Source organism: Atractosteus spatula (genome assembly GCF_055471065.1).
Source record: "Atractosteus spatula isolate fAtrSpa1 chromosome 10 unlocalized genomic scaffold, fAtrSpa1.hap1 SUPER_10_unloc_5, whole genome shotgun sequence".
NCBI lineage: Eukaryota > Metazoa > Chordata > Actinopteri > Semionotiformes > Lepisosteidae > Atractosteus > Atractosteus spatula.
In genome coordinates, this window is record NW_028296625.1 from 66,881 (window position 1) to 82,215 (window position 15,335).

Below are 15,335 nucleotides of genomic sequence, written 5' to 3' on the forward strand. Positions count from 1 at the left end.
ATAATACAATTACACTTTATGAAAAACGATTACACAAGGTAAATAAAGATAAGGTCCACACAGCTTGTTCTTACATTTCGAAAGAGTCCGTAAATACCCCTTTATGTCTATTTTGAACTGTTCAAACGTAGGACTCTTCCCAGACCATTTCACTCTATACCACATTCCTAAACGAGGATGCATCTCCTGTTTTAGAACTATTTTGGCCGTGTGGCTTATACAACACACCCACAGTATTCTAATGGTGGACTGCAGATCTGTGCTATAGTTCAGTCGAATTCGAAGGATCCAGCAATCGTACTGGATTTGAATGGGATTCTGAAATGTCTCTTGCAAAAGTATTTGGGTTTGCTTGAACCTTTGATAAAAAAAAGTGATCTGATCTGAAACTACCCAGCTTACAATCTCTGAGGTAGTTGTCACTAAACTCGGACGTGATGTGGCACACATGTGCCGTGTGCCTTTACTTTTGTAAAAAACTGGTATCGGGAAAAGTTTCTTAATATTTCTTTTGATTAGCATGCAAGAAAATGTGATCATTACCTATGGAATTTCCCGCCAGCCTGGAGCTTGAATTCACAACCTTGAGATTCAGTGTTCAAGAGTCACAGAAGAGGTCGGCCTGGTCTTCAGTCTGCCAACAATAAGCTCCGGCAGTGCTCCTCTGTAAAGCAGATTGTTCAGATCGGTTATGTGGGACGGCACTTCGATATTAAGATCGTTTGCAGCACACGCATGGTTTCCCCCCTTCACGCAAAAAACATAGACGAAGGAAGCTCTCTTGTCTTGGGCTGCTGACTCCCGGATTTAAAGCGCTCTGGGTGCCAGCTAAGTCTCTAACAAGCACACTATAAAGACAGGAATTACACTTTGCTCACGTCACGCATGGAATGGCGAGGCTACTTGTTCCAATATTATCTAGTCACACCTCATATGGTGCCGATTCCTGGTTTTCATTAAAGAAAGAGCACTGCAAACACCGTAAACAGTGCAAAACGTGTGATGAAAGAAGTCTTTTCCCCCCTTTGTCTAAAGCAGAACACAGCGGAGTCATGCCGAGGGTTGTGAGATCAAGATTTCAGTGGAGCACTGTCGTCTACGTCTTTAGCTACATGAGTAGAACATCCTCTTGTACACGGAAAGCAGATTGAGATCCTCTGACATGAAAAGTGCCAGATAAAAGCCATTTCTCATCCTTTCTCTTAGTGGTGGAGCTATCGCATGTACAGATGCAGCCATTCAAAATGAGCGGTAAAAACCCGCAGTGCAGTAACCAACCCGCAGGGCACCGTAGGGCACCGCGGTAAGTGATTGGCTGGCCAAAATGACCGACAGGGGCACTCGTGGTGCATTGGTTGGTAGTGAAAAGATTTAATCATTCAATGTCTTTACTGTGCACATTTCAATCCACTTAGTTTTGAATATTTATATGGAATTTTACCACTAAAGGGAAATTTTAGTAGCTGAGCATAAAAAGAAGAGGAGCATAACGCATCTGAAGGTCATAAACGATATTAATTTTGGAACATAAACATACAGTATATAGCTGGTCTTGGTACTTTAAAGAAAAAAATACACACCAGTATTCCATTTCTCCCTAAACATTTTAAGCTTTGAAGTCTTTAACTAACGTGATACCAGAGTCAACAAGCATACTTTTAGAATTTGATTAAAAGGGAATATAATATGGAATCGCGTATCTAAAGAATTTAATAACGGTATGATTATATCCGTGTACTGCGACAGGGCTGTGTAGGGCTGTTTTGCCTGCCTGTTCATGCGACCTGTCTTGTAGCCTACTGGTCTAGGTGTGTGACTACCAACTGGCAGGTTGTGTGTTTGAATCCAGCTGGTTCTGGACTTTTCATTTAACAAACATTTCTTCGAAAAAATAGAATAGCGATATTATGGACAATCAATTGACTTTTATATTTCAAAATATCGCAACATGATCGATATTTGCGATATTTTGAACATATCTTCCCTTCTGACAGCGGTTCCTGCTTCTAGTGTGTGTGTGTGCAACAGAGTAAATTTTTATAGAGAAATGGAGGCTGGACAGTATGTGTTACAATATAAACATTTATATTGATTTAAATCGTGTTCTGATTTAAATCGCAAACGCGTGTTTAATTATGTGTTTTTTAATCATAATCAGGCTAATGCATTTCTACATTTTCTGTATGAACCAGCTTAGAGGTTCATACAGAAAGACAGCTTGTGTTTAAATTGAGTGTAAGGTAATTTATGCTTCTAAAGTCATGGTCAGCATTTATTATTGTACTGTGCTGTAAACTTTTTCTGTGCCTAGTCACATTATTTTATTGCATTTTTATTGCGTTATTAAATCCGGTGGCGCTGTGTGTTAGTTTCCTGACTCCCATGTTACATGGTCTGTGATTGAATCCCATAGAACTATGACTTTATTTTTTAACAAACATTTCTTTGAAAAAATGAAACGTTTCCCTTGGTCAGAGATTAAATAAAACCTCACTCGCACCAAACAAATTTATATTTCTAAATATCACAAAATACGTTCATTGTCTTCCAATCAAGTCGAGTTGACATTGGAAGCCTGCCACACCCGGACTGTTAAACCAACGCATTAGCACGTCAAAGCCCATCGAGGGTATTGAGCCAGTATTGGCTTTAGTATTCCCCCCTCTCCCCTCAGTTCAATTCAAGGTGTTTTATTTGCATGACAGATGGGTACAAGCAGTGTTGGGTATGTATATTGTAACGCTTACGGCAGACAGGCACTGTGTAAGAGCCGGCGCACCAGAGCAGCGTACCGAGGGAGCGTCTGCATTTCTAACTTAGTTTTTAAAATTAGTCAAGCAATATGAAGCATCTCCTTTTACTTAGTGCCTGAGCATAAAAAGAATAGGAGCATACTGCAACGCATGTGAAGTCCATAAACGATATTAATTTTGGAACTTAAACATACAGTATATGGCTGGTCTCGGTACTTTAAAGAAAACATACACACCAGTATTCCATTTCTCCCTAAACATTTTAAGCATCGAAGTCTTTAACTAACGCGATACCGGAGTCAACAAGCATACTTTTAGAATTTGATTAAAAGGGAATATAATATGGAATCGCGTATCTCAAGAAATTAATAACGATATAATTATATTCATGTTGCAAAAGAACTGCAACGGACATAAAAACTCCCTTGCTTTTAACAGAGCGTTCCATAATTTCTAACTATGAAAATGCCAGGTGAAAGGATTTGTAAACATATTTTGTTAAAGCAAGTCAGTTTTTTCTGCAACACATAAAAGACATTTTTCCAAGAAAGTTTAGCCTTTGTCACTAATGAAACCACTAAATAAAGACATAAATATAGAAATCTTAAGATTTGTTTTATTTAATGTTGGTAGCAGGATGAACTGTCAGAGTGTATATTTTGTCGCAGAGTTGCTGCAAGATGTTAACAGTGAAAAAGGTATTTAGAAATGAGTTATTTCAAGATGAAAATTTTCAGAATAATTGCAAATCTAGCAGGATAGAGAAAGCACAGAAAACTGGCAGTTAGATTGATCAGATTAGTATGAAAAGTCATTTAGCAAAGGGAATTAGAAGAGTGACAAACTAGTATACTTTAGATCTTTTTTTCTGAACCAGGGACAATCTGATCATGTTTCCCTATAACAATAATAAAAAACTTTATTTGATATATCACCATTAAAGGTGGCATCTCAAAGCAATACAGTAGATGTAAAAACAGATAAAAGGACCACAGATTACAAAGTAAATGCATATAAGAAAGACAAGCAGTTAGAGGTGCTACCAAAATTAGAAAATGAAGCAGATACAGACACTAAGTCTTCTGAAAAGAAAGGTTCTGAGGTTAGATTTAAACTGGCCCTGGTGTGTGTGTGTTTGTGTCTGTCTGTCCTGTGATGGACTGGCGCTATGTCCAGGGTGTATTCTGCCTTGTGTCTGTCGCTTACTGGGATAGGCTCCAAATCCTCTGTACTGGATAAAGAGATTAGAAATGGATGGAAGTAAAGGCACTGTGTGGATGGAACTATACACAGTGTTAGAAACCCACTATGAAATGGCAGCATCTCACTGAGAATAAAACATTTTATACTGCTGGCTTAAGGAAACAGCCTTTCCACCTCTCTTGCACATCAGTATCCATACCTAGTTATTTAAACAAATTGCCTCTAATTATAAACATCTTAATATGCTGGCTCTGTGGATCCGCATCAGCTATGTTTGCCCATTCCTTCAATTCATGTGCATCCAACACACAGTTCAACGCTAGCAACTACACAAAATCTAAAATATGAGCTCTACTTGCCACTTACAGTACCAACAGTACCAGCTAACTTTAGTAGTGACATTTTCATGGATCTTTTTAACAATAAAATTTACAACATCAGACTTCAGACACAATTAAACAGGCCTCAAAAAAGTCTGGTACAAACATTTTCAGCATGGAATAAACCGTTACTTTAATGGTATAAACCTTAAATGGATTCATATTCTCAATAAGATTTGGTGCTCAGTAACATGACTTAGAAAATGACAGAAGACATACGTATCATGCTTATCCTTCTATTTTTCATAATCGTAAACTCCTTAAGGCAGTTACATTTTCTCTGTTCTGACCTGGAGTTACAGAGAAATTTAAATTCTAATAAGAGATTTGTAATGAGGAAAGTCATACCAATCACTCATACAGTACCAGGATTTGCAATTACAATACAAATACTTTCTTTCTGTATGTGTTTATTTTGCAGTTTGAGTCTATGGCATTCCTTTGGGGGTCCATACTCCAAGGCATGACTTTTTTATGTATAAACATCAGTATTTACTGCTATTAATTACTGTACGATTTATAGTTGAAATCTGAGCCTAGATATAAAGTTAGATATAAAGTTAAAATCTCGACAAAGCAATGTAGGAAATACAGAGAAAATAAATCCTTTCTGACATCTAAAATCAGTTTCGATCAAGGTCTCTAAAACGAACAAGAAAAAGAAGATTTTCGGAGGGCAATTACGCTGTGTTTATATAGAATAAGTGATTTATGAGCAATCTAATTTCTTGTTCGTTTAAAACAGTGAAATGTCAGCTGCAAAAGATCACACCAGAAACAGCACTCTCTCTGCCTGTCATAGACGTTCAGGAAAGGCTGAATGAAGTCATGTCAAGTACAATAATTCGGAGATCAACAATAACAGTTGTAGGACAGTATATAAGGAGGATAAGGATTTTGAAGTTGACTCGAAATCTGATAGGTAACCAGTGCAAGGACTTGAAAACAGGTGTAATGCATCCCTGATAGGATTCTTGCTGTCATATTCTGAACATATTGAAGATTGCTCAGTGTGGATTTAATTTCCCCAGTGAACAGGATGTGCATTTATTAATTCTAGAAAAAAAGCCTTTCTTGATTTCTCTAGTTCTTAGTTTCTCTAGTTCCCTTTAAAATAAACTATTATTCCACAATGCAGAGTATTACATGCCCAGTATTTACACATGATATTTGTGATTTAAAGAAATTAACACAAGCAGCTTTTGGAGATTTAAGTGTTGACTGAGTTATTGCAGGATAAAAGACTAGAGATGTTGGCAAGAAGAAGATAGTTTGGGGAAAGCTGAGGAATACACTTATAACAAGAACACTTCCTAATGGGGTTAGGCATACTTTTGATGAAGATGATGAAGTTAACAGACTATATGTTTACATAGATACTGAAATAAGGATTGTATTTTAGATTATGTGTAGTTGCTGGCATTGAACTGTGTGTTGGATGCACATGAATTGAAGGAATGGGCAAACATAGCTGATGCGGATCCACAGAGCCAGCATATTAAGATGTTTATAATTAGAGGCAATTTGTTTAAATAACTAGGTATGGATACTGATGTGCAAGAGAGGTGGAAAGGCTGTTTCCTTAAGCCAGCAGTATAAAATGTTTTATTCTCAGTGAGATGCTGCCATTTCATAGTGGGTTTCTAACACTGTGTATAGTTCCATCCACACAGTGCCTTTACTTCCATTTCTAATCTCTTTATCCAGTACAGAGGATTTGGAGCCTATCTCAGTAAGCAACGGACACAAGGCAGAATACACCCTGGACATAGCGCCAGTCCATCACAGGACAGACATACACAAACACACACACACCAGGGCCAGTTTTCCCATAAACCAATTAACTTACCAGTATGTTTTGGAGTGCGAGAGGGAGTCATATCACACATATGGAGAAAAACCATGTAACCCAGAGAGAACATGTAAACCCCACACACACAGGATGGCAGGAATTGAACCTAGGATCCCAGTGCTGCAAGATAGCAATGCTAACCACTTTGCCACCATTATAAATGGATAGATATCTTAGTTATCATTCTAGTTCACAGGTTTGGATGCATAATTTAATTTTGAAAGCCACTGAGACATCAGGTACTACTGTTGTATTTATGAAAAAGAAACAAAACAAAAAACATACTAACAACTGTGCCATCCTACTCCTTAGTTAATACATTTTATTATTCATAAACAGTTAACATTGTTAGCAAAATATTTTGAATTATATTTAACCCTATTTTTTCTTTAGTTTTGTATTTAACTTATTATATGATAGTCAGACTTAATGTATATTTGAACAATGAAAATATATTTTTACAAGATTTTACATTAAGCACTTAAAATTAATATGGTTAATAATAGTAAACTGTAACATGCTGTAACAAGATCGGTTAAACTGCGAAGAAAATGCTTTCAGAGAAAATGTTTCAGGTGTGAAGAACATAGATCTCCAATGCAATTTCAATCAAACCTGTTCCCACACACCCTGCCCCCACTACCATTAGAATATACACAAAGCACTCACATCTTTCGAGCTAATGATCAGGTGACCCAAGAGAGAGCGAGAGAAACACCAAGGGGTGCGGAACCAGGGAACCATTTACATGGAAAACGGGCGATCTCCCCAGACTGTCCGCCCGTTTCACTGTTACCTGGATACCTCTTTATTTAGAACTCACTAACACTGATTTTTAGTTTAGAAGGATTCAAGTAGGGTTTTAGATGAAAGGCAGCGACCTTAATCAAGCCCAAATCACAATTGAACCCATTCAGAGCCTACATTACATTTTAGCGTTTCATTCTGAGCAGAAGACCCTCACACCTGAAGAAGGGGGAGGTGTTTTTCGCTGGAAATCTCGCCTGCTTCTACTTTACAACCGGAGTGCTGGCTGTGACGAATTAAACCGGTATTACAGGTTTCAATCACAGACCATGTGACATGGGAGTCAGGAAACTAACACACAGCGCCACCGGATTTGATAACGCTATAAAAACGCTATAAAATAATGTGACTTGGCACAGAACAAGTTTACAGCACAGTACAATAATAAATGCTGACCATGACTTTAGAAGCATAAATTGCCTTACACTCAATTTAAACACAAGCTGTCTTTAGCCCTCTAAGCTGGTTCATACAGAAATGTAGAGATCCAGGCTCAGAACACACAGCTTCATTAGTGAATACATATGCAGGACAACTAGAGAAGATGTTTTACAGAGGATGGATTTTTAGAAACATCCCATCAGTGACATCACTGAAGTCAACTCCTAGGTACTGTAACTGTCGTGTGGATAGTTTCACAAGAATCAGACAAAGGTTTAAGCATCGCTTGTTCTAGATAAAACTGCAAAAAAAAAACAACAACCCATAATGTACTTCTTTGCGGCTCTGTTTGCCCAAATCATATATTCACAACGTGAAATCTAGAAAATAATATTACGTAACCAAAATCCGCAATATGGAAACAGAACCTGTGTAATTGTTGATAGATGATGTACTCGTAACATTTTTTCAAGACGAGCTACAACATTTAAAAAATGACTTGTATGTACTTGATATCTCTAATCAATCCACGGGTCCCAGCACAAAACGAAACTAAAACGCATACCGTTTCGCGCTTCTTATTAGTTGCTCAAAAGTAATTTGACCGTATGAAATGCATAATATAAACCTAGAAACATATACGTGAGCAGTACTTAAGCACTGTAGTATCGGTGTTAAGACATATCTCTCAAATACTGTAAATCAAGTTAAAAATATCTCAAGACAGATTCTGGTCATAATGAAACCATGTTTCGTGTATGTTTTCTTTAAAGTACCGAGACCAGCCATATACTGTATGTTTATGTTCCAAAATTAATATCGTTTATGGCCTTCACACGCGTTGCAGTATGCTCCTATTCTTTTTATGCTCAGCTACTAAGATTTCCCTTCAGTGGTAAAATTAGATATGAATATTCAATACTTAAACGGGCACAGTTAAGACATTAAATATACATATACATACTGTATACAGTACAGTTTGCATACGGTAATATGATTATGTTCCTAAATCAATCTCTTTTATGAGCATGTGTAAGGCATGGTGAATCGATTCTCAAAAATTACTGTACTTTGCATGATTGGAAAAAAATGTGTGATTGCGAAATGCTGTGGTGTTACTTTTACAAAGACGGTCAATGAAAAAAAGAATGTGGACCAGGGCAATACTTTGAGTTTACAGCTTGTCCAAGGTCATTTATTATTAATACTATTATTAATATCTTCGTTAAAGACTTTGATGGCTACAGCTCAAACATGAGAGGTTGAGCTTTATTAGCTCCACCTTGCGGAAATTCCGGATACTATTATTTTGCTAGCGGTATTTACCGGTAACTTGCGGTATTTACCGGTAACTTGCGGTAGACTGCGTACAGCATACCTGAAAATAATGCGGTATCGCCTGCGCATTTTGAATGGCTGCATCTGTAAATGAGGCAACTTGCAAGGCGAGCAGGCTCGGTGCACACCGAACGCAGATGTCTCAGAGCAGTTGAGACGTGTCCAAGTGGCTGTCAAAGGACGGCCCTTCGCCGGCGCCGTGGCTTAGTTGGCTAAAGCGCCTGTCTAGTAAACAGGAGATCCTGGGTCCGATTCCCAGCGGTGCCTTTCTTCCTGTCTTACTGTACAGAATTTATCCTTATGGGCAAATCCCATGCCTTTTAATTCAGGTGAATGCAAGTGTTCGTTTCCTTTCTGGAACAACTTGTTTTGAAAGAAATCTATACAGCTTGCGAAAGATGAAACACAAATCTTGCTTATCAGTGAAGAAGAGGTACTCCCAGCAGGCCAGCTAATACCAGCAGTGTTTTTTTTTCACCCTAACCCAGAGAATGGAGAAAAGCGAGGCGCCTGTGGCTCTGCAGTGTAATCAGTTCGCGAGTTCGGCGGTTAGCTGAAAGAGTGGTAAATGCAGCTTGCCCCAGCCCGTTCTTATTCTTTTAAAGAGGATAAAAAATTAACTTCGCCGCCATTACTACCAGCTTTAAAAGACTGCCATGGGCACGGAAAAAAACACACTACAGATGACTTTTCTGGAACCGAAGCAGAGATTCCTTTACGAACCAACTGATAAAGTTCAGCCAGTGAATACTGTTAACAGAATGTGAAAGCACGATCAACTTTGTAACTGCAACCACAGGAAAACCAGCAAGAAGCAGGCTCCATTCCCCATTTAAATCTGTCGTGCGAGGCATGCTTCTTGAACGCATGAAGTAAATGCCACGATCGCTTTTGAACTTGGACAAAGTACTTCCAAAGGAGCGCTATGCGCAAAGATTTAACAAGCTCAACCCCCGCCAACGATTCGGTGTGAAGAAGCAGAACATTCAAGTTTCACAGACAGAAGCGGCACGCCAGCACAGCCAACATTAAAACGGAGGGCACACTACGATTTGCATTGACACAAAAGTGATCTGGGCAGACGTCGTTCCCTGCATAACGCAAAAAGTGGCAAAGCGCTTTTGGGTTAAGAGGACGCAAGATGGTTTTTGTTTTGTGCCTTGATGTCAAGCTGAGAAAGTATCTTTAAACACTTTGCTTAGTTTCTCGAGAGACTGCCAAAAAGCATTTCCCTCCCTTTCGTCTGACGTCAGCTGAAAGGGGGTCCTGACAGAAGCACCTGGCAGCGGTGGGATTCGAACCCACGCCCCCGCAGAGACTGGAGCCTTAATCCAGCGCCTTAGACCGCTCGGCCACACTACCCGCTGTGCGCTGTCTCTTTGTCTCATTACTTGCTCGGAGGAGGTCGGGTGGGTTTTGCTCTTGTCGCCCAACTTAGTGGCGTTATGACCGTGGAACCGACTGCACCTGCTTTTTCTGAGATGCTTCCCCTCTCATGGCGAGATCTTGACTTCTTTAACACCTCTGGATAAAGATCTTCTGTGGAGCAGGTTTCAGACCTCTGCGTACAGCACCCTTGATGTCATTTTATTTTTACAGCAGCCGCATCCGGAAAGTTGTGTCTTTTACGTTTTATTTGAACAACAAAACTACATACAATACAAACAAGAGCACATATAACGTATGAAGAAAATCATCAGGGGCACATGCTATAATACAATTACACTTTATGAAAAACGATTACACAAGGTAAATAAAGATAAGGTCCACAAAGCTTGTTCTTACATTTCGAAAGAGTCCGTAAATACCCCTTTACGTCTATTTTGAACTGTTCAAACGTAGGACTCTTCCCAGACCATTTCACTTTATACCACATTCCTAAACGAGGATGCATCTCCTGTTTTAGAACTATTTTGGCCGTGTGGCTTATACAACACACCCACAGTATTCAAATGGTGGACTGCAGATCTGTGCTATAGTTCAGTCGAATTCGAAGGATCCAGCAATCGTACTGGATTTGACTGGGATTCTGAAATGTCTCTTGCAAAAGTATTCGGGTTTGCTTGAACCTTTGATAAAAAAAGTGATCTGATCTGAAACTACCCAGCTTACAATCTCTGAGGTAGTTGTCACTAAACTCGGACGTGATGTGGCACACATGTGCCGTGTGCCTTTACTTTTGTAAAAAACTGGTATCGGGAAAAGTTTCTTAATATTTCTTTTGATTAGCATGCAAGAAAATGGGATCATTACCTATGGGATTTCCCGCCAGCGTGGAGCTTGAATTCACAACCTTGAGATTCAGTGTTCAAGAGTCACAGAAGAGGTCGGCCTGGTCTTCAGTTTGCCAACGATAAGCTCCGGCAGTGCTCCTCTGTAAAGCAGATTATTCGGATCGGTTATGTGGGACGGCACTTCGATACTAAGATCGTTTGCAGCACACGCATTGTTTCCCCCCTTCACGCAAAAAACATAGACGAAGGAAGCTCTCTTGTCTTGGGCTGCTGACTCCCGGATTTAAAGCGCTCTGGGTGCCAGCTAAGTCTCTAACAAGCACACTATAAAGACAGGAATTACACTTTGCTCACGTCACGCATGGAATGGCGAGGCTACTTGTTCCAATATTATCTAGTCACACCTCATATGGTGCCGATTCCTGGATTTCATTTAAGAAAGAGCACTGCTAACACCGTAAACAGTGCAAAACGTGTGATGAAAGAAGTCTTTTCCCCCCTTTGTCTAAAGCAGAACACAGCGGAGTCATGCCGAGGGTTGTGAGATCAAGATTTCAGTGGAGCACTGTCGTCTACGTCTTTAGCTACATGAGTTGGACATCCTCTTGTACACGGAAAGCAGATTGAGATCCTCTGACATGAAAAGTGCCAGATAAAAGCCATTTCTCATCCTTTCTCTTAGTGGTGGAGCTATCGCATGTAAATGAAGCAACTTGCAAGGCGAGCAGGCTCGGTGCACACCGAACGCAGATGTCTCAGAGCAGTTGAGACGTGTCCAAGTGGCTGTCAAAGGACGGCCCTTTGCCGGCGCCGTGGCTTAGTTGGCTAAAGCGCCTGTCTAGTAAACAGGAGATCCTGGGTCCGATTCCCAGCGGTGCCTTTCTTCCTGTCTTACTGTACAGAATTTATCCTTATGGGCAAATCCCATGCCTTTTAATTGAGGTGAATGCAAGTGTTCGTTTCCTTTCTGGAACAACTTGTTTTGAAAGAAATCTATACAGCTTGCGAAAGATGAAACACAAATCTTGCTTATCAGTGAAGAAGAGGTACTCCCAGCAGGCCAGCTAATACCAGCAGTGTTTTTTTTTCACCCTAACCCAGAGAATGGAGAAAAGCGAGGCGCCTGTGGCTCTGCAGTGTAATCAGTTCGCGAGTTCGGCGTTTAGCTGAAAGAGTGGTAAATGCAGCTCGCCCCAACCCGTCCTTATTCTTTTAAAGAGGATAAAAAATTAACTTCGCCGCCATTACTACCAGCTTTAAAAGACTGCCATGGGCACGGATAAAAACACACTACAGATGACTTTTCTGGAACCGAAGCAGAGATTCCTTTTCGAACCAACTGATAAAGCTCAGCCAGTGAATACTGTTAACAGAATGTGAAAGCACGATCAACTTTCTAACTGCAACCACAGGAAAAACAGCAAGAAGCAGGCTCCATTCCCCATTTAGATCTGTCGTGCGAGGCATGCTTCTTGAACGCATGAAGTAAATGCCACGATCGCTTTTGAACTTGGACAAAGTACTTCCAAAGGAGCGCTATGCGCAAAGATTTAACAAGCTCAACCCCCGCCAACGATTCGGTGTGAAGAAGCAGAACATTCAATTTTCACAGACAGAAGCGGCACACCAGCACAGCCAACATTAAAACGGAGGGCACACTACGATTTGCATTGACACAAAAGTGATCTGGGCAGACGTCGTTCCCTGCATAACGCAAAAAGTGGCAAAGCGCTTTTGGGGTGAGAGGACGCAAGAGGGTTTTGGTTTTGTGCCTTGATGTCAAGCTGAGAAAGTATCTTTAAACACTTTGCTTAGTTTCTCGAGAGACTGCCAAAAAGCAGTTCCCTCCCTTTCATCTGAAGTCAGCTGAAAGGGGGTCGCGACAGAAGCACCTGGCAGCGGTGGGATTCGAACCCACGCCTCCGAAGAGACTGGAACCTTAATCCAGCACCTTTGACCGCTCGGCCACGCTACCCGCTGTGCGCTGTCTCTTTGTCTCATTACTTGCTCGGAGGAGGTCGGGTGGGTTTTGCTCTTGTCACCCGACTTAGTGGCGTTATGACCGTGGAACCGACTGCACCTGCTTTTTCTGAGATGCTTCCCCTCTCATGGTGAGATCTCGACTTCTTTAACACCTCTGGATAAAGATCTTCTGTGGAGCAGGTTTCAGACCTCTGCGTACAGCACCCTTGATGTCATTTTATTTTTACAGCAGCCGCATCCGGAAAGTTGTGTCTTTTACGTTTTATTTGAACAACAAAACTACATACAATACAAACAAGAGCACATATAACGTATCAAGAAAATCGTCAGGGGCACATGCTATAATACAATTACACTTTATGAAAAACGATTACACAAGGTAAATAAAGATAAGGTCCGCACAGCTTGTTCTTACATTTCGAAAGAGTCCGTAAATACCCCTTTACGTCTATTTTGAACTGTTCAAACGTAGGGCTCTTCCCAGACCATTTCACTTTATACCACATTCCTAAACAAGGATGCATCTCCTGTTTTAGAACTATTTTGGGTGGTATAGCTTATACAACACAGCTACAGTATTCTAATCGTGGACTGCAGATCTGTGCTATAGTTCAGTCGAATTCGAAGGATCCAGCAATCGTACTGGATTTGACTGGGATTCTGAAATGTCTCTTGCAAAGGTATTCGGGTTTGCTTGAACCTTTAAAAAAAAGTGATCTGAAACTACCCAGCTTACAATCTCTGAGGTAGTTGTCACTAAACTCGGACGTGATGTGCCGTGTGCCTTTACTTTTGTAAAAAACTGGTATTGGGAAAATTAAAGTCGAAACCCAAAACAGTTACATAATTAAGAGTAAATGCCTCCTAATAGCTAGCAAACGCTCCTAGTTAGTAAAGTTTTTTGTGTTCCTGCCTGTCACGCGGGAATCTGGGGTTTGATTACCGACGGGGAGACAGCTAGTTTTTTATGATCAGATTCCAATCTTTAATGCTGTGTGTGAGAGTTTACGTAACTTTCCTTTTCTCACATTTTCTGACGACTATTCCGAAGGAGCGCCCTTTCAACTCCTAATACTTTTAAAAAAAATCTACCTGCATGTTTGATTATTTTTGTTTTATTTAGAAAAAGTTCAATATTGATCATAACTAAAGAAAATAATGATCAGAAACAAAAACAAAATGTTGAAGATGCGACTCAATCTTGAATCAGAGCTGGGTGACACGGGCTTCTGTTCTGATATGGCTATACGAGAACCAGGAGGAATCTTTTCTCTCCTATGGAGCATGAGCTGAATCAGGAATGAGACATTTCGTGTGTTTGTGCATATGTCAACGCATGACCTACATCGTAAAACTAAAACTAAATTAAAAACTAACATTAAGTTTTCAGAGACATTCATTTATATACAAACAAGAGATAGACAAAGCAATAATTCTACATTAACTTGTCCTGCACTGATCAGACTAATTGAAATGGTCTGATTCAGAGCCTGTGCAGCTCGTGCTAATACAACATTTTCCTTTGATTTCCTTTGAGGGCGGAGTTGTCTTTAAAATCTGGATTAAATAAAAAGGAGTGACGTCAGTGTAAAACAGCTTTCCTTCTTGGGGAACAACGGTTGTGTTCCATATTTCTAATTATTTTGGTTTCAAGATAGCAATTTAGTATGAAACATAAAAGCCAGCTGGATAAAGCTGTTACACATCATTTACAATGGTCTTTCAACTAATAGCCCGTGCAGGGATCAAACCCCAGCTGTTGGTACGAGTTGCGTAAGGCTCTGCAACATGCAGATGAGAAACTAACCTCCGCTTCTTCATTATATACACAGTGAGCTATATATGCGGGCTTACTGCCCCCTACGGGCTCTGTATTTGATTGCGGTACAAGACCGGCCATGGAGAAATGAAGTGAAGAGGGTGTGTTCATTAAAAGGCTCATAGCATCCCTGGATGGTCTCAAACCACCACCCTTTTGGTTAACAACCGAGCCACAAAGACTCATGTACAGCTTAACACTTCTCGGTCTCAGTGTAAGTGATACACTCCGTAAAATTTCTGGAGAATCATTTGTCAATTTCCCTACGGGATTAATAAAGTATTATCTATCTTAAAGGAAAATCGCCAACAGTGGCCGATATCTATTGGAGTTTTTTTCATTCTATACTGCAATTTCTGAAGGGTACCCTGTGAAAATACGAATTTTGACGAGAAGGGATGGACATATAAGGTCAGTAGGCTTGGGGAATTGGACCTTATGGTGAAGGCTGCGGGCTCGGCATCAGCAGAACCTGATCAATATCGGTTGACTCCGATATACTTTGACAACTTAACTTCTGGATTTAGAGACATTTACCTTAGTGTCGGTATACTAAGATGTTTTGGTAACGAGGAAGGAGGGACA

General features: G+C 40.2%; 4 non-coding genes across 4 annotated transcripts; 2 read left to right on the forward strand and 2 right to left on the reverse strand.

The window, feature by feature from the left end:
* Positions 1-8,907: 8,907 nt before the first annotated feature.
* On the forward strand, positions 8,908-8,981 carry trnat-agu (transfer RNA threonine (anticodon AGU)). The gene has a single exon. It is a non-coding gene; the product is annotated as a tRNA-Thr (tRNA).
* Positions 8,982-9,994: 1,013 nt separating this feature from the next.
* On the reverse strand, positions 9,995-10,076 carry trnal-aag (transfer RNA leucine (anticodon AAG)). Its single transcript has one exon. It is a non-coding gene; the product is annotated as a tRNA-Leu (tRNA).
* Positions 10,077-11,754: 1,678 nt separating this feature from the next.
* On the forward strand, positions 11,755-11,828 carry trnat-agu (transfer RNA threonine (anticodon AGU)). Its single transcript has one exon. It is a non-coding gene; the product is annotated as a tRNA-Thr (tRNA).
* A 1,013-nt stretch (positions 11,829-12,841) lies between these two features.
* Positions 12,842-12,923, reverse strand: trnal-aag (transfer RNA leucine (anticodon AAG)). Its single transcript has one exon. It is a non-coding gene; the product is annotated as a tRNA-Leu (tRNA).
* Positions 12,924-15,335: the final 2,412 nt, after the last annotated feature.